Raw genomic sequence first — 25,966 nt, 5'->3', positions numbered from 1 at the left:
TGTCAGCTTCGTCCATAGATGAGTTGACGCGCTTGCAGAGCGAGAGCACGTCTTCAATATAACTGGTGAAGGTCTCGTCTTGGCGTTGAGCTCGACCACGCAAGCGCTGCTCAGTGCGAAGCCGGCGAACTGCGGGACGGCCGAAGACCTCAGCCAAAGTCGTCGTGAAAGTCGACCAGGTGGTAAAATCGGCTTCATGATTGCGGAACCATAGGTTGGCCACGACAGTCAAGTAAAATATGACATTTGTGAGCTTGACACGGTCGTCCCATTTATTATAGGCGCTTACACGGTCATATTCGGCGAGCCAGTCTTCCACGTCGTGGTTGTTCGTGCCGCTAAATACAGCCGGATCGCGCTGGCGGATAACGCCAGAGCAGACGATGGCCGGGGGCACGGGAGCAGCAGCCTGGGACGGTCCCGGTTCATCCATTGCAATAGCTGGTGGTAGTGTCCGACTGCAGAGTTCCAGGATGTTGAAGAGAAACTCAGCAGCTCCACCAAATGCAACGGAGGTGTTCACCTAGCAGCACTAGCTCTATAGGTTGCAGCGGTAGGCTTAAAACAGGTCGGTGCTATATCGAAACGGGGAAGCAAGCACTCCTCGTCGTCTTCTTCTCATTCACTAGCACCATGCCCACTGCCCAGTGCCTTCAGTACACTACTACTACTACTACTACTACTGCTACTGCTACTGCTACTACTACTACTAATAATAATAATAATAATGTCACGTGGTGGTGACATTGAAGAACAGAGTAGCAATATCGTGAAAAACAAAACTAACTTTTATTGGGCGAACCTGTGCCTACAAAAACAGGCTACACTTATAGCACAACGATAGCGACAAACACGGTCGGCGATCGGCGAAAATCTGATCAATGGGTCAAGCGCGTCGGCTTTTATACATCAATCGTCAAATGTTCCAGACTAATCGCTGGGACCCACGTGTCTTCCACAAAGTTCTACACTATTCGCGTCGCGCATACATGCAATCAGATTACACAAGGTTCGGTGACAGACAGCGGATGGAACCATCGATAACATTCCATAAACTTCCTATACATGCAGGCATGTCCTGCGCTGCATGATAACATATGTTTAGCGGTGAAACGTGGTCACCCGAGAAAGATAAACATGTACACGTGTCAATACGCCCCTCTTAAAAAGCATCAACCCGATGCTGAAAACAAACGAAAGTAATAAACAAAAACACCCGTAGCAAAGAAAAAACAAGCTAAGGAAGTTCGTCAGCGTGCGTAAAAGGGCTTAAGATGCACCACGTTGACCACTTCAGATAATGCGCGGCACCGCTGTGAATGCTGTCTGGCACGACCTCTTAGTCTAATGCACCAATACGTTGGATGACCTTGTAGGGTCCGAAATGGCGTCACAATAGTTTCTCACTGAGTCCCCCTCGGCGTATCAGGGTCCAAACCCAAATACGGTCACCGGGCTGGTACTCAACGTAGCATCGTCGGAGGTTGTAGTGTCAGCTGTCGGTACGCTGCTGGTTCTTGATCCATAGGCGGGCGAGCTGTCGGGCTTCTTCGGCGCGCTGGAGACAGGTAGCGACGTCAACATTCTCTTCGTCAGTGACGTGCGGCAGCATGGCGTCGAGCGTCGTCGTCAGGTTCCTGCCGTAAACCAGCTTGAACGGCATGATCTGTGTTGTTTCTTGCACCGCTTGTGTTGTAAGCGAAGGTTACATATGGCAGTACCACGTCCCACGTCTTGTGCTCGACGTTGACAGCATGTCAGCGAGGGTATTGCTCAGGCGCTCCATGAGACCATTCGTTTGCGGATGGTAGACAGTTGTCCTCCTTGGCTGTATTGCAGAATCGCTTGTGTGAGCTCTGCTGTAAAAGCGGTTCCTCTGTCACGTCGTAGTCCTTGTCGTCTTGCGGCAAGGGATCGATGGGGGCGCATGACAAGCAGTCGGCGTCAGAGTGTTTTCTTCCGGACTTGTATATTACCCCGGTCATGTACTAATTGTGGCCATGTCATCCCTGCAAACTTCTTAATCTCATCCGCCCCCCTAACTTTATGACACCCCCTGCTACGCTTCCCTTCCCTTGGAATCCAGTCCGTAACCCCTAATAACCATTGGTTATCTTCCCTCCTCATTACATGTCCTGCCCATGCCCATTTCTTTTTCTTGATTTCAACTAGATGTAATTAACTCGCGTTTGTTCCCTCACCCAATCTGCTCTTTTCTTATCCCTTAACGTTACACCCATCATTCTTCTTTCCATAGCTCGTTGCGTCGTCCTCAATTTAAGTAGAACCCTTTTTGTAAGCCTCCAGGATCAACTACTCGCTGACTATGGTGGTAGCTGTGGCATTAATGTGCCTCAGGAGATGTGCCATTGAAGACAAATGAAATACAAACAGCAGAGCATGTGGCCAAAGCATAAATAAAGGTGCAGGGCATGCTGTCGGCCAGTTATTGCGCACATGCCTGGGCATGTGGCTTTCCCACAAAGTGTTGTATTTTCCTCCCGAAACTACTTATCATAGGTTGGCAAAATAAAACGTACTCCGAAAATATATTTCTTGCATAGGGAACACTTACACTCAAACTTTCCAGAATTATAATCAGGTGAACATACTCGGACTTGGACTCACCAATACCAGACTCAAGCATGTTCCCTCTTCCTCAGACTCAGACAGGCCCACTTAGACTCACAGACTCGCGCACACTCACAATGACTCAGATTCAAGTAATTACTGATACACTCATACTAGAGCAATCACAGGAACAGATACCATTCAATCTCAGAGGACCCCTCACTTGATTAAAACTCCCGGGTTTATAACCCATATGAATTACCAGCTCACTAATAGGATCACTGACAGAGAAAAATCACGCAGAGCTTGCTTCAAAATCTCATTCACACTCACATTTAACAACATACACTGCCATGCAATCACTTGCACAGTCTTCTGCCCACACGTACTTGATCACACTCATAATGACGTGATTCACACTCACTGGCCTTCACTGATAATAAAACCAGAATTTTGAACCCCTGAAAAAGTATACAGTTCAGTTTGGATTCAACAGGCTCTTATTTCATTCTGGTTCAGTTCCAGTTATTAAAAAAATAAAGAAATGTGAAATGGATCGGTGTAGTCCACTGTATCTAGCCTCATGGTTGACATGCTACCCAGCACTATCGATATCTCCCCATGGCGCAGGCCTAAGTTTTATCAGGAGGAGGAAAAATTAGACTCCTTCGCACATAGAAGCTAGCAACTGACATTTTCACATGATTGTAATTTACTGAAGTTTCATGTTATACAGCTACAGCAGGCATAAGCGCAAAGACATCCATTTTAGAGTGCACAGCCCGTTGATGCACTCTGTATAACTGCTCACCCTCTTTCCCTCGTTTGCTTTTATACATGTACGGAGTACATGCAAATGTAAACTGTAAAAAATTGCCCCAAAAGATTAAATGCTGGGGTTTTACGTGCTAGAACCATGATCTGATCACGAGGCATGTCATAGTGAGGGACTCTGGATTAATGTCAGCCAACCGGGGTTCTTTAATGTGCGCCTAATGCATGGTACTTGTGCGGTTTTGCACTATGCCATCAAAAGAGTGGCCTCCACAGCCAACAGTCAAACCCACGACCTTATGCTTAACATTGCAACACCATAGCCACCAAGCCACCATGTTGGTTACAAAATAGCCTTCTGAGACTTATAAGCATGCAGATTAAGGTATTTGTAAATGTAGGATGTTATGGTCAACCAAATTATCAGGTTTCGTTTCTCAAAAATTGCACATTGTAACTTAGCGACATAACATTGTACATATTAAACAAAAAACTATTGTGAATATGTAAATAAATTAAGACATTGTTAAATCTGATATAGAGCACATCCACAGGGATGACAGGTGATAAATCACATAATTATGAACATACAACCAAGCATTTTGTTTTCTATGCATCACAATGTCCACAAATCACATATAAACATGAGCATATTGAGTATGCTGCACAATCATCAAGTGCAGAGCTGAAAGGACCTCGCATAAAAATAAAATGTATCTAAAAAGATCCCGAAAAGTAAACAAAGTAACAACATTGAAATAGTAGCTGTTCATTCATCTAAATATGTTTCTGCTGAGGCTGTGCGACATGCTCACCATGAATGCATTGCGACAGCAATAGTATATCCCATAAATTATGTGTAAAAAAAGCCTACAGTAACATGGTGCTTAATCAATCTATGATACACTAGAGCACTGCTGAAGTCTGGCTCACCTCACCATTCTCAATGATAGCCATAGACACTGAGCATTCAAAACTTCCACAGTTGCTTTCACTGATGCAACAGAAATACCAAACATGACACACAAAGTGCCACAAGCGTAGATGTGCATGCAGCATAACCAATGCACAGCCGTGACATTTGCTTTTGGTCACACTGAATGCCTCTACTGGATCAGCACAAAGCACAGTACAGATGTTCAGTTCCAGTGGCATGTGCAATGCAGGAGAAAGAAGGTTGAGTGAGCACCGAAAAGAAACTGTAAAGACACCAACCAAACTTGGCTCTCAGCTCTGATCTCACTCGCTTCTCATGACCTTGCCGGTGCCATAGGCTGTGACCATGTCTGACCTTCACGACCATGGTGAAGACAAAAACAAGAGCTGTACTCCTGTGGCACCCAACGCTTCACGCTCTACTGTAAAGCTTCGCCAACAAGCGGATCGGCATAGTTTCGGCATAGTTTCGATACCTGCACAATGAATGTATGACCGTGGGAACAAGCAGATGAAGCAGAAGTACATCTCTCTTGCTTCGGTGCGAAGTAAAATAAAAAAAAAAACATGCAGACATTCCATTTGTGTGTTTTATTATTTCTCTAAGCTTCAATTCGTCAATTCAAGCAACAGATCACACAAATAACAGATGTTGCCTTGAATAATTCTCGAAGTCGCACGTCACCACGAGCGACGTCACACTGCAGACAAGACTACGTAGGCGCAGGGACACGACTACGTCACCATGCTGCTTGGAGTGCGGTCACCGTGAAGGAAAGGGAAAACGGCGTTTCAATTGAAATTTCAGACCTTTCCGCAGCGCGTAGCAATGTAAGTTTTTGCAAACACGATCGTTAGTGCGCATCGTATGCTCTGCGCTTGTCAGCTCAAAATGGCTAGACCTGGTGAGGGGCCAGTTTTAATTTCTTTATACTACATAGAGTACAGCATAGGCTTCTGCAGTGAACATACTTGTTAGGGGTTTCAATAAGTCAGATTTGGAAAAAGAGGGACCAACAGCAGTGTAAGATATGCCAGCATGTGACTGACGCGTCGGTGTAGAATTCGGAGCAAGAGTACTTTGATTGAAGTTCACGAAAATGCATTGGGATTTCGAGCTCAGGAGCATGCTTTGTGACCTCTACAGAGGATACAACACATCACATTCTATCACCTGCCACTCCCAGGGCGGTAACAGCTTAGCTGGAGACTTTAGGTGATGTTTGAGAAGTGAGACATCGATTTCTTCACTCAGTTCTCTCCCATGCATTGAGAAAGGCAGTCTCATAGAGGGTCGATTACAAAAAAGTGCTGCACACCCAAGCCGTTAACAGTTGTAGAACATGGATGTTTCTGATTAGAGTGCACTTTGAGAAAATAGGTGAAGCTGATATATGTTCTCTGCAAATGGAGTGACCACTCATTTGATTCTACGTATAAGCTTTTGTCAGGGCTTGTTCTGAATGTGCCAGTGGTCAGGCAGATACCTAGATGGTGGATGGGATCTAGCATCTTCAGCACACTCAGGGCGGCAGAGTGATATACCACGGCACTATAGTTCAATCGTGATCAAACTAGGCTCTTGTGAAAATTCATTAAACATTTCCTGTCACTGCCCCAGGATGTGCGAAATAAAATTTTCATTAAGTTCATTATTTTTAGGCATTTCACTTTGAGATCTCTTATGTGTGGAATGAAAGTAAGTTTAGAGTCAAGGGTGATGCCTAGAAACTTGTGCTCTTTGTTCACAGGTATTTGTAGCCCATACATTTCAATATTGGGATCTGCAGCAAGCCCTTTCTTCCTGGTGAAAAGAACACAAGAACTTTCATTGGGGTTCACTTTCAACCCATTTTCATCTGCCCGCTTATAAACTTTGTTCAAGCACTGTTGTACAAAAAGAAAGACAGGACACACACTGACACACACAGCGCCAGTGTGTGTCCTGTCTTTCTTTTTGTGGCTCGTCTTAGTTGTTTGCGCTGTTACGTTTAGTTCAAAAACTGTTGTACTTCTCTCACACATTGTAAGGTTGCAGGATTTGAAACTTTTTTGTATGTTGTCTATGAAGACGGAATAAAAGATAGCTGGTGGTAATGATGTACAAAGCGTGTTCATCTTAACGACAAAGAGCATGCAACTGAGCACGCCTCCCTGAGGTACCCCAGTTCCCTGTATGAATGCATGCGACAGTGAATTACCTATTTTCACCTGGAATGTATGGTTATGTAGGTAGTTTTCTATAATGTTTAAATTGCCACAGATGTCCAACGCCGACAAGTTGCGCAGGATTCCGTAGCACCAAGTTGTATCAAACACTTTTTCCATATCGAGAAACACGGATAAGGACTGTTTATGCACAAAGGCGTTGTGAATGTTTGCTCTGATATGCACAATATGGCCCGTCGTAGATCGTCCTTCTCTGAAACTGCACTGATATGGATCAAGAATTTTGTTTTGACTCAAGGAAGTGTAAAAGGCGACGGTTTATCATTTTTTCAAAAAGTTCGCAAGTACAACTTGTGCGGGCGTTTGGGTAGTAACTTGTTACTAGTGTGGGGTCTTTGCCTTGTTTCAGAATTGGAACGACAAGGGCTTCTTTCTGTGCAGTAGGAGGGTGCCTGGCAGCCCATATGGCATTGAAGTGTGAGTAGCGTTACTTGAGTATCACAAGGGAGGGGGAGAGGGGGTAATCATGTTGTACATGATCCTGCCAGGTCCAGGTGCAGAGCTCTGACATGCAGTCAAGGAGGCTCTCAACTAGGCAATATTAAAAGGCAGGTTATAGGATTCGTTCTGTCTGCATTAGCAGTCAATGACCTTGCATTCTGCTATTTGTTTGTGCTTTAGGAATGCCTTGAAATGATTATTAGAACTGGAAATGCACTCGAAGTGTTTGCCGAGAGCGTCAGCTTCATCTTCCAAGCTATTCGCTTCATCGATCCCTAGAGGCAACTAATGAATTTCTTGTTCCTTTAGCCTTCTTAGCCCGTCCCATACTTTAGCCTCTTAAGTATATGAATTTATACCCGAGAGAAACCTCTGCCAGCTTGTACTTCTTGCCTGTCGTCGCGTCCTTCTTCCCTCAGATTTAACATGTTTAAATTCTACTAGATTTTCGGCCGTAAGACATTCACGTAGTCTGCCACAAGCTTTATTTTGTCTCCTTCGTGCCTGTCTGCAATCGTCATTCCACCAGGGGACCCGTATTTTGAATGAAGTGTCACTTGTTTAAGGAATGAACTTTTCAGCAGCGTCAATGATAAAAGCGGTAGAGTGTGATACAGCATGAGCTATACTAAAATTATTTATAAAATTTTGTGATAAGTAGGCGGATTCCTTAAACATTCCCAGTCCAATGAGGCCTGTTTCCAGCGAGGAACATGTGGATGGTAGTCATGTAGGGTTACTAAGTTCAGCATTACTGGAAAGTGATCACTTCCCAATGGATCTTTAATTACATGCCATTCTAAATCAGGGAAGATAGAAGCGGAGCCAATCGACAGGTCTATTGATGAGTGTGAGTTATGATGAGGATTATAATACATTGGTTCCTTCTTAGTGAAGAGGAACGCACCAGAGTTTAATAGGAAGTTTTCAATGAGTCGACCCCTTGCGTCGCATCATGAGTCTCTAAACATCGTGTTATGAGAGTTAAAATCTCCCACGAGTGTAAGGCTCGGGAAAGTTATCAAAGAAGTTATAAAAATCTTTTTTTTCGAGATGATAGTTCCGAGGCATATAAATGGGACATACAGTGACCAATTTATTAAACAGAATGGCCCGAACTGATGCTCCCTTAAGGGGAATCTGAAGGGTGACATGTAAGCAAGCTAGACTTGTCGGCTACTATAGCTACACCGCCGGAGGTGTTAGCCTCATCGCAGTCTTTTTTGGAAGATGGTGTAATTTAAAAAAAAAATTAGTGTTTGTATGATTCAGATGTGTCTCTTGAACACACAACAACTTTGGATTATGTTAGTGGAGGAGCTTTCCAACGTCATCGAGGTTATGAATGATTCCTCTAACATTCCATCGTAGCATTTGTGTCTCAATAATGAGGAAAGTGTTTGTGCTGTGTGCTTAAGAGATGAAGATTAGCTCACGGGGCCCTCTCCAGGCACCGCAACGTGAGGTTCATCTTTTTTGGGGCGATCGCGAGAATCTTGCCACCTCTTAGGCACCGGTGGTGTCACCTGGCTGGTTGTTGTGTCCATCGCCTCTTGCGCGGCACTGGACACGCACTCTTGCCAGTGTTGTGCTTGATGTGAAGGTCTCGACACCTCAGAAGAGGCCTTTGAGGCCACCAGCCCGCAGGTCGATGGCGCTTTCTGCTGGGGTGGCGGAGCAGGGCTAGCTTCAGCCGCCAAGGGGGCAGATGACGTCATCGCCGGCTCACTGCGTGTGGGCCAGACAGCCACCGGGAGCCGTCGTGGCATCGTCCTCTGACACACCACTTCAGCAAAGCTGTTCGTTGGCAGGTATGACACCCGCCTGCGAGCCTCGTTAAACATTATATTTTCCTTTACTTCGATTATGAGGATTTCTTTTTCTTTTTTCCAAGACGGGCAGGACCACGTGTATGCAGCATGCTCACCAACACAGTTGACACAGTGTGGAGTGTTCTGGCAGATTTCAGAGGAAGGTTCATTGTCACAACACTTTGCACAAGTCAGCCGGCCTCAAGAGTTCTGTGAACTGTAGCCGAACCTTTGGCACTTGAAGCATTGAGGGGATTTGCCATATATGGCCTAACACGTATCTTGAGGTACCTGGCATCGATGGACTCGGGCAGAACACTTGAGCCGAAAGTAAGTACTAGGTGCTTGGTCTGGATTTCTTTTCCATCAATTTCCATCAAGCTCCAACAAATCAGCATCGGAGTCGCCGCGGTTGGTATTCATGGTACGGTGTTACTGGAACATCCCCAAAGGACACTAGATTGGGTAGTTTTTCATGCTGTTTCTGATCGCGGAGCTCCAGTAGCAGATCACCGCTTGAGATTTCTGATGCTTTGTAACCTGGTCCAAAGACTTCAGTCAGAGATACCGAGACAAGAAAGGGTAAGATCATTCTCACGGTCTTTCCAGCTTGATCAGAGTGGACTACAGAAAAGCGGGAAAAGTTGGGTGTTCAGTTGCCCGAAAATTAAAAAAACTTCGGTGCAGCCTCGTTTAAGAGGACGATCAGGAAGTGGGGGGAAAGAAGTTTCCATAGATATACATAATAAATTTCGGCAGCGCCGCCAGCTACCCACCACAGAGCTCAACAAGGGGACGCTGCAGGGCCTTCAAAGGGTAGGTCCTGCATATGCCAGCTGTACTACGACACTACTATAACCAAATATGGTGTACCCAAGGTTGGCTACCCAATACAAGGTTAACACTTGCTGCCCAGAAAATCAGAAGTAAAAGGAAATAAGGAGAGGACAGGAAAGGTTGAAAGTGAGGGAGAAAGACAAAGCTTGGAGAGAAGAGTAGGAAAAGGCAACTACCGATTTCCCCCAGGTGGGTCAGTCCGGGGGGTGCTGTCTATGTGAAGCGGAGGCCAAAGAAGTGTGTTGCTGCCACCGAGAAGGCATAAAGGTCCAAACACGCGGCATTGGCTCAACCCCCAGGATCCACTTTTCCCCGGACACAGCTAAGCCGCGCACGGTTAGGTGCAGGAGGGTCCAACCCTCGTGTGCTCGGGTGCATGGTGTCTCAACACACCAAATGCCTGCTGGCGCAGACGTCCCTGTGGGGGTGGAGGTGTGAAGTGTGGAAACAGTTTTAGAAGAAAAATTAGATGCATAAGAGAAGCAGGGAAGGGAGAGGAAACATGCCTCGGCATGATACTGTAAGTCTAGCCTGAGCAGAGCCTACTTGTGTTGCCAGTGCTGCGATGACTCCAGGCTGACACTATGGGGGCATATGTACGGGCTAGTGTGAGAGTTCATGCATGTGTGGGGAAGGGAAAGGGTTGCAGTGACCTTGAGAATGCAACTGAGATTCGAGTGTTGTGCTGCCGATAATGTGGTGGCCACACGATTTCATGACGGATCTCTTTTTTTTTTCTTTATAGAGTTCTTCAAAGCATGGTGTGCACATTTGAAGTAGTAGCTTAGCGCAAATAAAACCATGGACACAAGGAAGACGGACAAGGACAAGCGCTTGTCCTTGTCCGCCTTCTTTGTGTCCGTGGTTTTATTCGCGCTAAGCTACTACTTCAAATGTGGAGGCCCACTAGCCCAACAGTCAACTCTTCTAGAATTCATGGTGTGCACCACTTTGATAAGCTTTTCACATTGTCACCTTTGTCACAATTTTAGCGATGGCTTTTTCAAGACTGACACCATAAGAGGGCAAAATAGTAACTCACTCAGACTCAATCAAAAATGTAGATTTTTTGCTCCAGGCCCTCACTAGGATTTAGACTCTCCAAAATTCAATTCAGCTGAGCTCACTCAGACTCACTAAAATTCTACTCAGGTGGGCTCACTCAAAGTTTGACTCACCAAAATTATAATCAGCCAGACTCACTCATGAGTGGGTTTCCAACCAATGGTCATAACAGAGAAAAAAATTCAGTGTCACCCTCTCTATCCATACTGAATAAATTTCAGAAGTAGCTAGACCCTGCAACAAGATACAGGCCCTCGAGCTTGAGCAAAACTGCAGTTCCTCAAGCCGCCAGGACCTGTACCAGATGCTTTTTATTATCTTCTCATTCAAAATTTTCTTTCAACTTTTTAAAGACAGAAAGTTTAGATGTTTACAGGCTATTTTGCAGCAATATACACATGGAATTTTAGAACTGCACCCTTTTTAGCGCTCGTCCCTGTCTTTTCTTGGCATTCTCCTCATGTCTCCGTGCAGACTTTTTCAGTATGCCTTTTTAGCTGGTTTTTCGATACCCCAGATGTGGTCAAAGTTGACTGAGGAATGACTCGCAAATCTTGCTTCATTGTCAGGTTACCATGATGGCTGCAACAAGTTTGCAACCTAGAAACAGTGAAGTGAATTCATGGTGGCAGACTCAACAGGGATGGTCGCTTCTATAGATGCTAGGGTTGCCACTTTGGCGAGAAAAAAACAAAAACAAACAGCACTGTGAGTAGAGAGATCGAGGAGGGGAGGTATTTTTTTTTGTAAAACACGCTGTATGCCAAGATACAAATAAAACGAGAACAAAATAATGTGGTGCTACCTCAAGTACAAAATCTGCATGATAGAAATTTATTAAAAGGCTTTTATAAAGCTTGGCACAATTAAAATATGCTGTTATTGTGGCAAATAATCTATTTGCAAGGTATGCTAGTGGCCGACAAACAACACAGCAATACAAGGAAGTCTAGATAAGAGCAAATACATGACTTGTTAACATATCAAGCCATGAGATAGTGAAGCCAAGGAAAGCTTTCCCTGAATTAAATTCGTATGGCTGTGATTAACAAAAATTGGGCCCCTGGATTCCACTCCTTTTTGTTGAAGATGTTTTACGTAATTGAGAAAAGTTAAAAGAATTAAGAAATAAATTTGTTTATGACAATTCAGTCATGTTGCTATGTATGCACACCAGACAGGGCGCTTGCAATGCAGCTTTTAATGTGCCAGTTTATGGAGAATCGAAAAACTGGCAAATGGCATGACTGTGTATGGGCTGAACAGGCAGCCAGCACTGCAAGGGAAATACCATTTTTGCAGGTGAAAAATTGGCAAGGCAGCAACTCTAATATGGCAAGCTGGCAACACTTGTCAAATAGAGTAACTCTAAAGAGAAACACTAATTGTCAGGTTAGACTGATAAAGTGTTATTTGTAAACTCTAGTGCTGTTCATCTGCTATAATAAGTTAATTATTAGAAGAGAAAACGAAGGTCAAAGTGTCATTTTTTAAATTTTACTCATGCATCGAAACGCCAATACGTCAGTGTGATGTCACTGATTTTGAATCAACGTTTCAGTTTCAAAACTCTCCGCCGTGCCCATTGAGAGCAGCCGGCCTGCTGCTATTCCTGCCACCGCGGTGCTGCAGTCAAGGGTTGAGCTATCGATGCAAGCATTGTCTGCTAGCTCCAATGTTGAGCTTGTGTAGCAAGCTCCTAAAATACTTGTTCTTCAGCAGCTACCTTTCATTCTTCAAAATTTCCTGGAAGTTCGTTGGATTTCGTTGGAAGAAGTTAGTACGTTCACACATACAGGCATCAAAGTAGAAGGTTTGGTTCGGTATGTTTGCCAAGGCAGTGTTTATTACTGGTGCGCATTTATATATGTGTGTGCTACGATGTGCATTTTCCTCTCCTGAAGTCTTAATGCGCGTGATTCTTAGTAAACCGGTGGACTAGACCATGCCCGTTGCAGCTTCTATGTCTTTAGTGTTGCGCTTTTGTGGCTGATGCTCAAAATACATGTTGCAACATGCCGCTGTATTATGTTGTACTTATGTGCAAAATGTGTGCCAATAATCTGACGCTATGCACCCTGCATGCTTGGTCCTCGTTTGGGTTGACTGCAAGTGTGCGCGTGACCTTGATAGGAAGAAAAGGAATGCTTTCGCCACCAATCAGATGTTCTGGCCGAAACCCGCTTCTGTTTTACGGTTCTCAGTAGCATTTGTTCCCATGCTTTGTATATATTCATCACTGGCATTTTTACTGGCAGTTTTCCACGTTAGACAACACTAGTAAATGCACACACGAAATTAGGATAAACAACACGAGACAATCGGGTAATAAAATTCAAAATATAAAGAACTTCATTTACATATTTCAGGAAGCAAACTATATTGTGCAAATTTAAACAAGTTTTGCTTTCTTTATTTCTCTTTGTACTTTCACTGCACAGTCATTCCCTTGACACGTTTTTGTGCAAAGAAATGTATTCAACCAACTAAATAAAAATGAATCACTTTACCAGTGAATTCATTGCAATGCTGTGAACAGCCAACTGTGTTGGTGCCATATTCAATGAGGCTATCAAGAACTTTCCCAGAAAAGATCACCAAATGCAGCTTGTCTGCTTGCTTGACTTAGTCAAGTGTTTGACGGAAACTCGTCTAGAGCGCTGTAACATAAAGCAATTCCAAACTTTTCTATTCCGATTCTGCAATCAGCCCCGCACGATTGGTCGAGCGAGCGAAGAAACTTTGTTATGGATGCCTGCAGAACGGTTAGCCTTCCCCTGTTAGGGAGGCTTCACCGTGATGCGGCCATGACGTCTTCGCAGCGTGTGGCGCCTCTACTTCGGCCGCGGCCGCACTACTTCCTTTGGTCGACCGCGCCTGCCCCTCTTTTGGGGTGGCAGCCTCCCTCCGGTTTCGCTCGGTCGTTGCCTTTCGAGGGCCGCCGAGATCTGCTGGAAGGCCTGGGCTTGGGCATCCTGATCATAGCACCTTGTTACGGTCTCGAGCCGCGGTGGGATCGTTGCTATCGTTGCAGCTTCGTGCGGATTTTTAGCACAGTCCCAAAGGATGTGAGCTGCATTGGCTCTTTCCTTTTGGCACACACAACACAGGTCACTTATATAAACACTTGGACACACGTGCCTCATCAGCACCGGGGTGAATAATGACCCCGTTTGAAGTTGTTGATATAGAACCCCTTCCTTACGGGTCAAGCCCGGATGAGGTGGCGGCATAGTCCTTCGCTCTAGTCTGTACCACTTCACAATCTCGTTGTAGGAAGTCATTTTGTCTTTGGTTTCCCACCACCACGACTGATCGACCGCAGTAGCAGCGGCACGGTTGGTTAGTCGTCGCGCTGCCGCGTTCGCCGTCTCGTTGTGGTTTGCGTTGCTGCGATCCGACACATCACTGCCCATGTGGGCCGGAAACCACTTTATCACTACACACCAATTTTCACTCGCGAGATCGACCGCACGCAACACACGCGCAGCATCACTACACACCCTTGCTCTGGTGTAATTTCGCACTGCCGTTCTAGAATCACAGAGCACAGCCGTGCACTCGAGGTCGGCGATGGCCAGGGCAATTGCCACTTCCTCGGCTGGATGCGCCCCTCGAGTCCGCACACTTGCTGCTGTTCTCGTTCTCATTACTTTTTCGCCATTACTTTTCAACGATTGGTAAAAACTTTTTTCAGACCATTCCCACGTTGCCTGTCATGCGATGTCACGAAAACCGCGATAGCTCTCCATCCGATATGACATGTACACACCGATTATGCACGAGTGGACCGAATAAAAGAAAAATATTTATTTCTGATTCAACACCTTTTGGCCATTAGCCCTTGGATATTGGTCAAAAGTTTTTGGGCTGCACCTACTTCACCTGCCTGTCGCGCGACGTCACAAAACCACAAAAACTCACCACGCCAAAGTGATGTCTACGCGTTAAAGATGCATTAATATGCCGAACAAAACTGAATTCTTTTCTGAATAGCTGCAGGCTGCCTCATTCCGAAAGGAATAAAAGATGGCTGCCGCCGATGAAAAAAGGATGTTTAAGAAAGATGTTTTTTTTTTTCCAGATTATTATGCACATGTAACAACCACTTGTCAGACCTGTAGCTGAAGGCTAGTGTAAGGTCCGATAGAAAAATATAAAGGAAATTTTAGCACAGCAGGAATAAAAAAAGAGCAACAGTAATTGTATATACAAAGTTGTTGATTGTTAATTCACAAGTTAACTAAAAGTAAGTGAATACATCAGAGTACCAAAGAACAGTGTAAGGGGCACAGTTCAAATACAGGAGAATACATATCTCAATGTAAGAATGTGTACTATGATGTCAATTTCTTTTACGTATCCCACAAAAAATTGCAAGCAATATTATTAGTACTGAACTGGTTGATAAAGCAAACAATTTTTGAAATTCAGTCAGTACATAATGAGCAAGAACGAGAGCAATATGACATTTCGTTGCATAACAAAACAACACAATCGCGTCATACTCATTACATAGAATAAGTAGAAGATAGTCTAAAAATATAATTATTGTAAGCACTATTAACGTACTTCGTCGTTTTCATTTGTACATAGCCATCATCATCTTCCCTCTTCTTCGACTTCTTCGCGCGTGAGCTGCGGGCGTTGCCTTTTTTGGAATAAACAGCGCTGGACAACTTGATCGGTCTCGGTATTATAAAGTGGTGGAGGTACGTCAAGATCCCGACGTCCTCTCGCATTCCCGTCCTCCCTGGAGCTCCGTTCCGGTCGCCGCCTGCACCCAGCTACCCCTACAACAATGGACACTTCCAACCCCGGCCCTTCCGGCGCCTCTAACCCTACCACACAGACGACCCCGCCTGCGGCGCCCTCTTGGACTGTGACGAGCCCTCAGCGCGATCCCCCTGTCTTCGCGGGACTCCGCGGTGATGACGTAGACGATTGGATCGACCACTACGACCGCGTGAGTTCTTGCAACAAGTGGAACGACACCCAGAAATTGAGGCACGTCGCCTTCTACTTGACCGGTGTTGCAAAGACGTGGTATTTCAACCACGAATCCGACATCGCGGATTGGTCCACGTTTACCTCGAAGCTGCGGCAAATCTTTGCTTCCTCGTCTGGCCGTGCAGAAGTCGCCAAACAGAAGCTGGGAACGCGGCGCCAACTTCCCCAAGAGTCTTACACCTCATACATAGAGGATGTCTTGGCTCTGTGCCGCCGTGCGAATCCTAGCATGACGGAAGCCGAACGCGTTCGCCACATCTTAAAAGGCATTGGGCCTGTCGCATTCAACGCCTTAATCGTGCAAAATCCGGCTTCTGTCCAAGACATCACTTCAACGTGTCAACGCCTCGACGAGCTGCAGTCTATTCGTCTTCCACATGGCTGCAGCGATCCTCAGGTTCCCCATTCTTCAGATCTGCGTGCTCTTATCCGCACCATCATCCGCGAAGAGCTTCAACTACAAGACCTCAGGCGTCCACCTGCTGCCTGCGCCCCAACCCCCGCCTTCGACTTGCGCGAGGTCGTAAAGCAGGAGTTGACAGCCATGACTACACCCATGACGCATCTTGCTCCGGTAGCGCGCTCCACACCTACCTACGCGGATGTTGTTTCGCTACCCACCCCTACCGTGCCTTCCGTGCCTACTGGCGCTTCCTATGACCATTTGGCTTCGATGGGAACCAGAGCACTTGCTGCGCCATCGTACCCTCAGTGGCGTCCACCTCGTCCAGTTTGTTTTTACTGCGGTATACGCGGCCATATATCTCGCTTCTGTCGCCGGCGCCAGCAGGATGAAAGGCGAGGCTATGCGGAGCACGAAAGAGACCGCACTCGCCGATCAGACGACTACTATCCCGGACCGTACTCGTCCCCGCAACAGCGTTCTCCGTCTCCACCAGCTGCTCCCAATCTGCCTCATAGTTCCCGTTCGGCCAGACGTCGTTCCCCATCCCCTTACCGGCGCTCTACATCATCGCTTCGCCCCACTTCCCATTTTGTCGACCAGCACTCGGAAAACTAACTGTTGCAGTTTTTGGAGGGGAAACTGCTTCTTATCGGTCTTCAAAAATTCCTCCTGTTCGCCCGGCCAACATGCTTTCTGTGACTGTCGAAGGTGTTCCCGCGTCAGCTCTCATCGATACCGGTGCCGCCGTTTCTGTTCTTCGGAGTGATCTGTGTTCGCGGCTCCGTAAAGTAAAAACGCCTTATCTTGGACCTATTTTGCGTGGTGCTAATAATGCATTCATTCACCCTGACGGACAGTGTACTGCTCGTGTTCTCATCGACGGCATACGCCACCACATCGAGTTTATCATCCTTCCAACGTGTATCCATGAACTTATACTGGGTTGGGACTTCCTACATTCTGCTTCAGCCGTCATTTCATGTAGAGAGGAAGTTGTCCACATCACGGATACAGAGCTTGAACCTGTTACGGACTCTTCACTTTCATGCGTGAACTTGACCATCGCTGCCGACTACGTCCTGCGTCCTGGTCACGAAGACGTTGTAGCCGTAACATCCAGTCATATCGCCGACGGAGACGCCCTAGTCGCCCCTTCTTCCCGCTGTACTTCTCGCGGAATTCTCATTGCCACCTGTCTCGTCCGGTTTTCACGCGGCCGCGCCCTTCTGTCTGCTTGCAACACGACCCCAGATCCTGTGATGCTGCCCAAAGGGATGACTGTGGCAACCCTCGCCGACACTCAACCTATCTCTCTAGTCGCGCTTTGCCCTTCTTCATCGCCAGCCCCAACCTCAGGTTTGGATGATTCTTTCCCTCCTCCAGCCGTTCTTGGTTCTGACCTAACAGCCGCGCAGTCCGAAGCCCTAATGGTGGTCTTGGCAAAACACAAAGCCTGTTTCGATAGCTGTTCCCCTGTGTTGAGCCAAACTCCTGCGGCTACACACCGCATCGAAACCGATGGTTCCGCTATTATACGACGACACCCCTATCGTGTATCGCCGTCCGAACGAAAGGTCATTGAACAACAGGTTGCTGACATGCTTGCGCGGAAGATAATACGACCTTCATCTAGCCCATGGGCGTCTCCCGTGGTCCTGGTAAAGAAAAAAGATGGCTCCGTTCGCTTTTGCGTGGATTATCGAGCGCTCAATAAGATCACACGCAAGGACGTATATCCAATACCTCGAATTGACGACGCTTTGGCACACTACAAGGGGCGGAGTATTTCTCCAGCCTTGATCTTCGGTCAGGATATTGGCAAATTCCGATGAACGAGACTGACAAAGAAAAGACCGCATTCGCTACACCGGATGGCCTTTATGAATTTAACGTGATGCCTTTTGGCCTTTGTAATGCTCCTGCCACATTTGAGCGCATGATAGACAACGTCCTTCGTGGTCTAAAATGGAAGACATGCCTCTGTTATCTGGACGATATTGTCATCTTTTCGTCTGACTTCAGCCAACATCTTCATCGACTAGACGAAGTTCTCAAGTGCCTTGCGAATGCTGGTCTCCAAATCAATACACAAAAATGCAAATTTGCAAGCAAAACAATAAAAGTATTGGGTCACGTCGTCTCAAAAGCTGGCATCCAGCCTGACCCCGAAAAGATTAGTGCCGTTCTTCAGTTTCCTCGCCCCCAGCAACAAAAAGATCTACGTAGTTTCCTCGGCTTGGCGTCATACTTTCGTAGATTTATACGCAACTTCGCAGCAATAGCAGCTCCTCTACACAAGCTACTGGTTACCGGTGCCTCTTTCACGTGGACTAGCGACTGCGAGTCGGCTTTTCAAGCTCTTAAGCGGCATCTTACTTCTGGACCAGTGCTTCGCCACTTCGATAATCGTGCCCCCACCATACTCCATACTGACGCAAGCGCACAAGGTATTGGCGCAGTACTTCTGCAACGTAATACAGAATCTAAAGAGCAAGTCATAGCATATGCCAGCCGAACACTTTCTCCAGCTGAGCGGAACTACACCATTACAGAGCAAGAGTGCCTGGCTATCGTTTGGTCGATTCAGAAATTTCGCACATACCTTTACGGCCGCCACTTCACCATCGTCACCGACCATCATGCTCTGTGTTGGCTGTCATCAATGAAAAACATGTCAGGACGCTTAGGACGCTGGATACTGCGATTGCAGGAATATGACTTTACTATAACATACAAGTCTGGAAAACGCCATCATGATGCAGACGCATTGTCTCGCTGCCCACTCTCACTCTCTCCCGGTAACACGCCGTCGTCTTCCCAACCACATCGTTCCGATGCTACGCTTGCCTCCCACCAGCTCTCGATAACGCCCCTGGACCAAGTTACGCTTTCATCAAGCTCTGATTTCGTATCGCTTCAGCGGGCCGACTCCTACTGTCGAGCTCTCATGGATCGCCTTAGTGGGTTCACCGAACCACCCAACAGCCGCTTGCGACGCCAACTTCGACAATTCCGCCTTCAAGGTGGCGTGCTACACCGCTACGTTTACCACCCAACAGGTCACCGGTGGGTCCCAGTTCTACCTCGCTGCCTTCGCTTGCGGGTATTAGAGGCACTTCACGACGATGTATCGGCTGGCCACTTAGGCTTCCATAAGACTTACGACCGCATAAAGACCCGCTGCTTCTGGCCTGGCCTATCCACAACGGTGGCCAAATACATTGCCTCTTGTGCGTCATGTCAGTACCGCAAACGCTCGACATCCCCTCCTGCCGGTTTACTACAACCTCTCCCTTGCCCGGACGCACCTTTTGAATTTGTTGGCATTGATTTATATGGTCCCTTGCCGTTGACACCCTCCGGTCACCGTTGGATTGTCACTTCGGTCGACCATTTAACAAGATATGCCGAGACTGCCCCTCTGCGATCCGGCACCGCTTCTGAGGTCGCCGACTTTTTCTTGCGCGCCATCGTCTTGCGCCACGGGGCTCCTCGCGTTCTTCTCAGTGACCGTGGCAAGGCGTTCATTTCACAAGTTCTCGAGGAAGTTCTTCGAGCCACTAATACCGTCCACAAATCTACTTCTACTTATCATCCGCAAACCAATGGCCTTACTGAGCGCTTCCACCGTACGCTGTCTGACATGATTGCCATGTACATCCGTCCTGACCACACTGACTGGGATAAAATTCTTCCTTTTGTGACATTCGCATATAATACTGCTATTCAACGGACTACCGGCTACAGCCCTTTCTTCCTTGTGTATGGACGATCTCCTTCCACCATATTCGACAGAGAACTATTTTTCGCACCTTCTTCGCCTGACGCGTCGCTTCCAGAAGATTTTGCTGCCCGAGTTGCACATTGCCGTCAAATCGCCCGGCAAAGCACAGAAGCTACCCAAGCTGAGCGCAAGCGTTACTGCGACAACAAACGCCGTGACCTACGTTTTCACCCAGGTGACCAAGTCCTGCTTTGGACTCCAGTCCGCACCCCAGGCCTCTGTGAGAAGTTCCTTCAACGCTACATTGGTCCATACACCGTTGTGCAGCAAACATCTGCAGTGAACTATCTCGTCCGCCCAGTACACTCCGTCACTGACCGGCGCCGCCGGAATGCCGAAATTGTTCACGTGTCGCGGATGAAGCCCTTCACTCCCCGTTTAGATAATCTCTAATCTGCGGCCAGGCTGGCCGCTTCCATGACGGGGGGAAGTTAGTGTAAGCACTATTAACGTACTTCGTAGTTTTCATTTGTACATAGCCATCATCATCTTCCCTCTTCTTCGACTTCTTCGCGCGTGAGCTGCGGGCGTTGCCTTTTTTGGAATAAACAGCGCTGGACAACTTGATCGGTCTCGGTATTATATTATTCTTGCTTTGTACAGATCTATCAAGAAATTCATGATTTACTCTGTCTTTAACAAAGAAAGAAAATATTGTTTCAGGACACTAGGGAAGTTTGAGGAATTAATTACTCTTGCTGGGAGTCCATTCCAGGTTTTAATGCCTGTGAACTATAGCATATGCCCTCCGTATACATTGCTACATGGTGCGAGATTAAATCGCTCAGGCACTGGCTACTCACACCTCCCGGAGACCATGTGTTTATTTGCATACAATAAAACTTTTTGCACGGCCATGTAATGTTATCGAGCACTTTCAGCTCGCTTATGATCTCGCTCTGCCAACTCTTCTTTGCTGAGGATCAATTTTAGCGGCATTCTCAACCTTCCCTTGCGTGCCGCCACGATTTTCAACCGGCCACCGCAAGCTAAGTAAGGGAAAGCGGATCAATCACAGACGCCGGTACCACCTTCTTCATGCAGTCATCGATTTTCAGTACACTGGCTCGCCTCCATCGAATCCCACTTCACTTGAGCATACTCCTCGCCTCTTGTGAGCCTATTAGATAAGACAAGCTGCTCAGTGTAGGCGATGTTATTCATTTTTAAAGTAAACAAAAGTGACCTCCTATAAACGAGGAGAGCATTTGATTGGTCTGTTCAGCCAACCCTGCGGGTCACTGCCTGATGCTTGCAGCAGGGGTTACGCAAGTTTGACATCAGGAGTATGGAATAAAAACATATTGAAATAATTTTACGTTATAGGGCCCCTGGTGAGGAAACATACTGGTGCCAAAAAAAACATGCACTCGCCAAGAACAAGAAAAATAAAGAACATGACATTTCGGGCCCCGTACGGGTTCCTTGATCACAATGAAGATATAAGCATGGGCGCACGGCTATTTATGTGTGAGGTGGCGCAGAGTACGGGTATATATCTCGAGAAGATTACCCTGTGTCCTATTTATCATGCATCAAGTTGATTAATATGATTCTAAAAGCAAACGGGCAGATAGGTGTTTCTCGGTTGCGATGATGGGTGCCGAGTCCCAGTCAATGCTGTGTCCGGTTAGTTCGCGATGTTCCGCCAGGGCGTTTGTGGCTGTGTGGCCCTTGGCGACGTCATTCATGTGTTGTTTAAAGTGCCATTTAGAATTTCCGCCTCTCGGCGATGCACGACACATCACAATCTTTGCATGGTATCTTGTAGATCACTCCCATGTAGGTTGTGTGGTTCAAAGGGCCTTTTGCGTGAGCGATTTTCACACCGTAGCCCTTAAAAATTCTCGCAAGTTCCCATTGTGTAAGGTACCGCTGCATGCTTCACTGTTTCTTTCACAATTTCATGGTGAGACTTTGCTGATTTGCACTCCTGCATTCTGAGCAGTTGTAGAGGGTAACCGTTGTTTAACAGGTCCCTTTTCACCACCTGCAGCTCTTGCCTACATTTCGCAGGGCTGGAGCAGACGCAGAATGCCCAAGAAAAGAGTGCTGCTGTGACATATTGATTTTTCCCAATCAGGTGCGTCGAGCCGAAGCTCGGGTACTTTCCCGTGTGAGTTGGCTTTCTGTACACAGTAGTCATAAAGCTGCTTGAAGTCCTCTTTACGAGGACATCCAGGAAGGGAATGTGCTCACTGGTTTCCTCTTCAGCCGTGAACTGTATACTTGGCTTGAAGGAATTTAGGTGCTTGAGGAAATTTGTTGCGAGCCGGCGACGGATAATACAGAAGCAGTCGTCCATGTATCTTAGAAAGAGGTTTGGTCATGTCCCGAACGAAGACAAGGCGGCACTTTCCAAATCCTGTGGAGCAATGTTGGCGCAAACGACAGACACAGAAAGTCTCATCGCTGTGCTGAATACCTGCTTGTAATACTTTTTGTTAAGGACGAAGTACGTATTGTCAAGGCAAAATTTTATAAGGCGGCAAATGTCTTGCATTTCGAATGGTGTGCGTTCAGGCAAAGAAGAGTCAGCCTTGAGAAGTTTCCTGCAGCACTCGACCGCATAGTCAATAGACACGCATGTAAACATTGACTTTGCGTCAAAGGAGATCATGACTTTGTCGTCGTCAATGCAGGCGCTTCTTATTTGCTCAATGAAATGAGTGGAGTCTTCGACGAAAGTGGGCATGAGTCCTGCAAGTGGCCTGACAATACGGTGCTGCCAGCCAGACAGTTTGTACAGCGGCGAATGCGTGTAGTCTACAATTGGTCATACCGGAATGTCGGGCTTCTGAATTTTCGGCAGTCCATAGAGAACAGAAGCCGATCCGTTGTGGCGGAGTAACCTCTAGTAGAGATTCTTTCTTTCGGGCGGGACGAACTTGAAAACTTCGGTGAGCAGCTTCTGGAGTTCCGATTCCACCTAAAGTCAGCTAAATTCCTTCAAGCTGAGTATACAGTTCAAGGCCGAAGAGGCAACCAATAGGCGCATTCCCTTCCTGGATTTCCTCCTAAAGAGGACTTCAAAAGGCTTTAGGACTAGCGTGTGAAGCAATAAAACGACAGACATCGACCAAAAGAAATGCTAAAAATGAATAATTCTTTAAGACATTCCGGCTTTGTTCTGGAAGCCTTGTTCACAAGGGGGTAAAGGAAAGTTTGTGGAAGCTTACGTATTCCTCAGCACATGACGTAAGCAGCGTGTGTACATCAGGGGGAGGGTTCCCTCACTTCGACTGAGCATGTGACGTGTTTTCTGTATCTCAAATGACTCCAGATACAGCCGCAATTTCAAGTTTCTTTCTTGGCCGATAATTCTTAAGTTTTCCCAGTCAATCTTGTAGCCTGTTGCATCTGTGTACTCGGCCAGGGCATTCAAAACTGTTCGTTTCTTTTTGACATCGTCTTGATGCTGCCTCAATCTCTGTCTAAAGTTGCCCGATTCATCGATGTATGCACAGTCGCAATGTGCACAGGATGTGTTGTAGACTATGCCAGAAAGCAACCCGCTCAGAAGCCTGTCCTTACCACCCATGAGTGCGTGCCTCAGCTTACACACAGGCACGTGTATCACCTCAACGTCAAGAATTACTCATATTTTAGTATTTGTTTTGGTCGGTGTCAGTCGTATTATTACTTAATGTTTTATCCTGACCAGACGGGCTTCCACCGAACCCTCGACTTTAGGACTAGTGTGTACAGAAAGCTAACTCACATGGGAAACTACCTGAGCTTCGACTCGATGCACCTAATTGGGCAAAAGCGATCCGTTGCAGCAGCACTCTTTTCCTGGGCATTCCACATCTGCTCCAGCCCCACGAAACACAGGCAAGAGCTGCATGTTGTGAAAAGAGACCTGTTAAACAATGGTTACCCTCTACAAATGCTCAGAATGAAGGAGTGCGAACCAGCGAAGCCTCACCGTGAAATGGCGAAAGAAATAGTGAAACGCGTGGCGGTATCTTACACAGTGGGAACAAGTGAAGCCCTTGCAAGAATTTTTAAGCACTACGGTGTGCAAATTGCCCATGTGTCTTCCCGAAAACTTGGCCAACAGCTGGTTCGCGCAAAAGACCCTTTAAAGCACACGGATTACTCAGGAGTGATGTACAAATTACCATAGAAGAAGTGTGAAGTGTCGTACATCGGTGAGGGCTGAAATTTAAATGGCACTTGAAACAACACATGAATGATGTCACCAAGGGCCACCCAGCCACGAACGCCCTGGTGGAACGTCGCGAACTAACCGTACACAGCATTGACTCGGACTTGGCAGCCATCATTGCAACCGAGGAACACCTATCTGCCCGTTTGCTTTTAGAATCATACTAATCAACTCGACGCATGATAAACAAGACGCGAGATAATCTTCCAGAGATATACACCCGTACGCTGCGCCACCTCACCCATAAATAGCCGTGCGCCCATGCATGTATCTTCATTGTGATCAAGGGACCCGTACGGGGCTCGAAACGTCCTGTTCTTTATTTTTCTTTTATTTATGACGAGTGCGGGGTTTTTTTTTTTTTTTTTGGACACCACTTGCTTGGCTTACTGTCTTCTCAACGGTATTTATGCATGCAAATAATTTTTAATACAAGGCAACTAGAAACATGAGCTTGATCATTGGGCAGAGTGCAGATTGGCAAGCCACAGGCTCTGTAAGCCTATAAACACTTGCTCTCTTTCTCAGTGACTGCTGCCTTTTAGATACAGAAGACATAACTGGGCAAGTTTGGGAATTGCATTGGAATGGCACCACTTCTCAGCACCTATGCACCCCATTCAATCTCTACAACCTCATCAATAACATGCTTGTATGTTTTGATTATGTCTGACAACTGGAAGTGAATGTCACACACTTTGCATGTCTTGCTGAGCAACTTGCCGGCACGGGGAATAGCTCTAGCCCACCTTTCAAGAAACTTGGGCCCCGATGGCGGCGAAAAAAAGTGCCGCTTGTCTGGGTTGCTTCTGTACCTGCTCGTACAGCCAGGCACAAAACACATCGGCATATCGGCTGAATATCAACGAATTTTGCACGTGAAACTCAAAACATGCCGACGAAAGAAGAACTTCGTGTTGGAGAGCTGCTGGCTGTAGCAGTCAGCCGTGAAAGCCGAAGATTTCGTTGCCTGTTCGTTGTAACGTACAAATATATCAGCAGTCACTCACTGAAGGAAATATTGACTCCTAAAAGAAGTCACGAAGTGCAAACACAGTTCACAAATACAAAAGGCGAGGAAAACAAAGAGCGAAACCACGGTGTGACCAAGAAAATGTGGCCACTGCCAACACAAAGACACTCCAAGGACGCTCACACGCACCGGTAGTACTGCGCAAGCGTCGACCGCAGTGCCCTCACACTCCCTAGCAGTAAGTCGCGCGCAACTCCTGCGGCAGAGTTCCTAAACTGAAGTATATCTATAAACAGTATTTCAAATCAGTCTTTTTTTTTTCGTATTTTGACGGTGTTGGCCCAGTAAAACTTCCCGAAACTTGCATATGTTCAGTCCTGGGCTCTTCTAGAACACAATGTAGTCTATTTGTGCAGATGAACAATGAGCCAGGCCAGAGCAGGTGCCATCAAAATCCACGACGTCACAGCAAGCTGGTGTGTGAAATTCAAGGCGATTGTGCTGCCTGTTGTCCTTCCTTTTTGTGCCTTTTCTGGCTTGCCAAGGGCCTTCTGGTGGTAGGAGTGGTGTTTTTGGCATTGTAGATGGGCAATCTACTAATACAGGTGAAGTCGTTTTTCTCTACAGCATCCCTTTAACAAAAACGATTACGTGCATGTGTCCACACGTTGCCATGTTTGCAAGCACTGACCTTTGTTCACCAAAAGTTGTATTCTGCTTAAACATTAAATTAAATTATGGGGTTTTACGTGCCAAAACCACTTTCTGATTACGAGGTACGCTGTAGTGGAGGACTCCGGAAATTTTGACCACCTGGGGTTCTTTAATGTGCACTTAAATCTAAGTACACGGGTGTTTTCACATTTTGCCCCCATCGAAATACGGCCGCCGTGGCTGCACTTGGAGCTGCTCACAGTGAACACAAAGGTGCTCACTGCATTAGCCAGCCTTCGATTAC

The 25,966-nt window shown here is 46.6% G+C and overlaps 1 protein-coding gene across 3 annotated transcripts in view; it reads right to left on the bottom strand.

Moving 5' to 3' along the window:
* Positions 1-25,966, bottom strand: part of Sec10 (Exocyst complex component Sec10) — a 180,103-nt gene that overhangs the window by 67,467 nt on the left and 86,670 nt on the right. The gene's annotated exons all lie outside the window — the stretch shown is intronic.

This window comes from Dermacentor andersoni, chromosome 10 (assembly GCF_023375885.2).
Source record: "Dermacentor andersoni chromosome 10, qqDerAnde1_hic_scaffold, whole genome shotgun sequence".
NCBI lineage: Eukaryota > Metazoa > Arthropoda > Arachnida > Ixodida > Ixodidae > Dermacentor > Dermacentor andersoni.
Note: the sequence above shows the minus strand (reverse complement) of the source record. Positions and strands in the feature narration are given on the sequence as shown.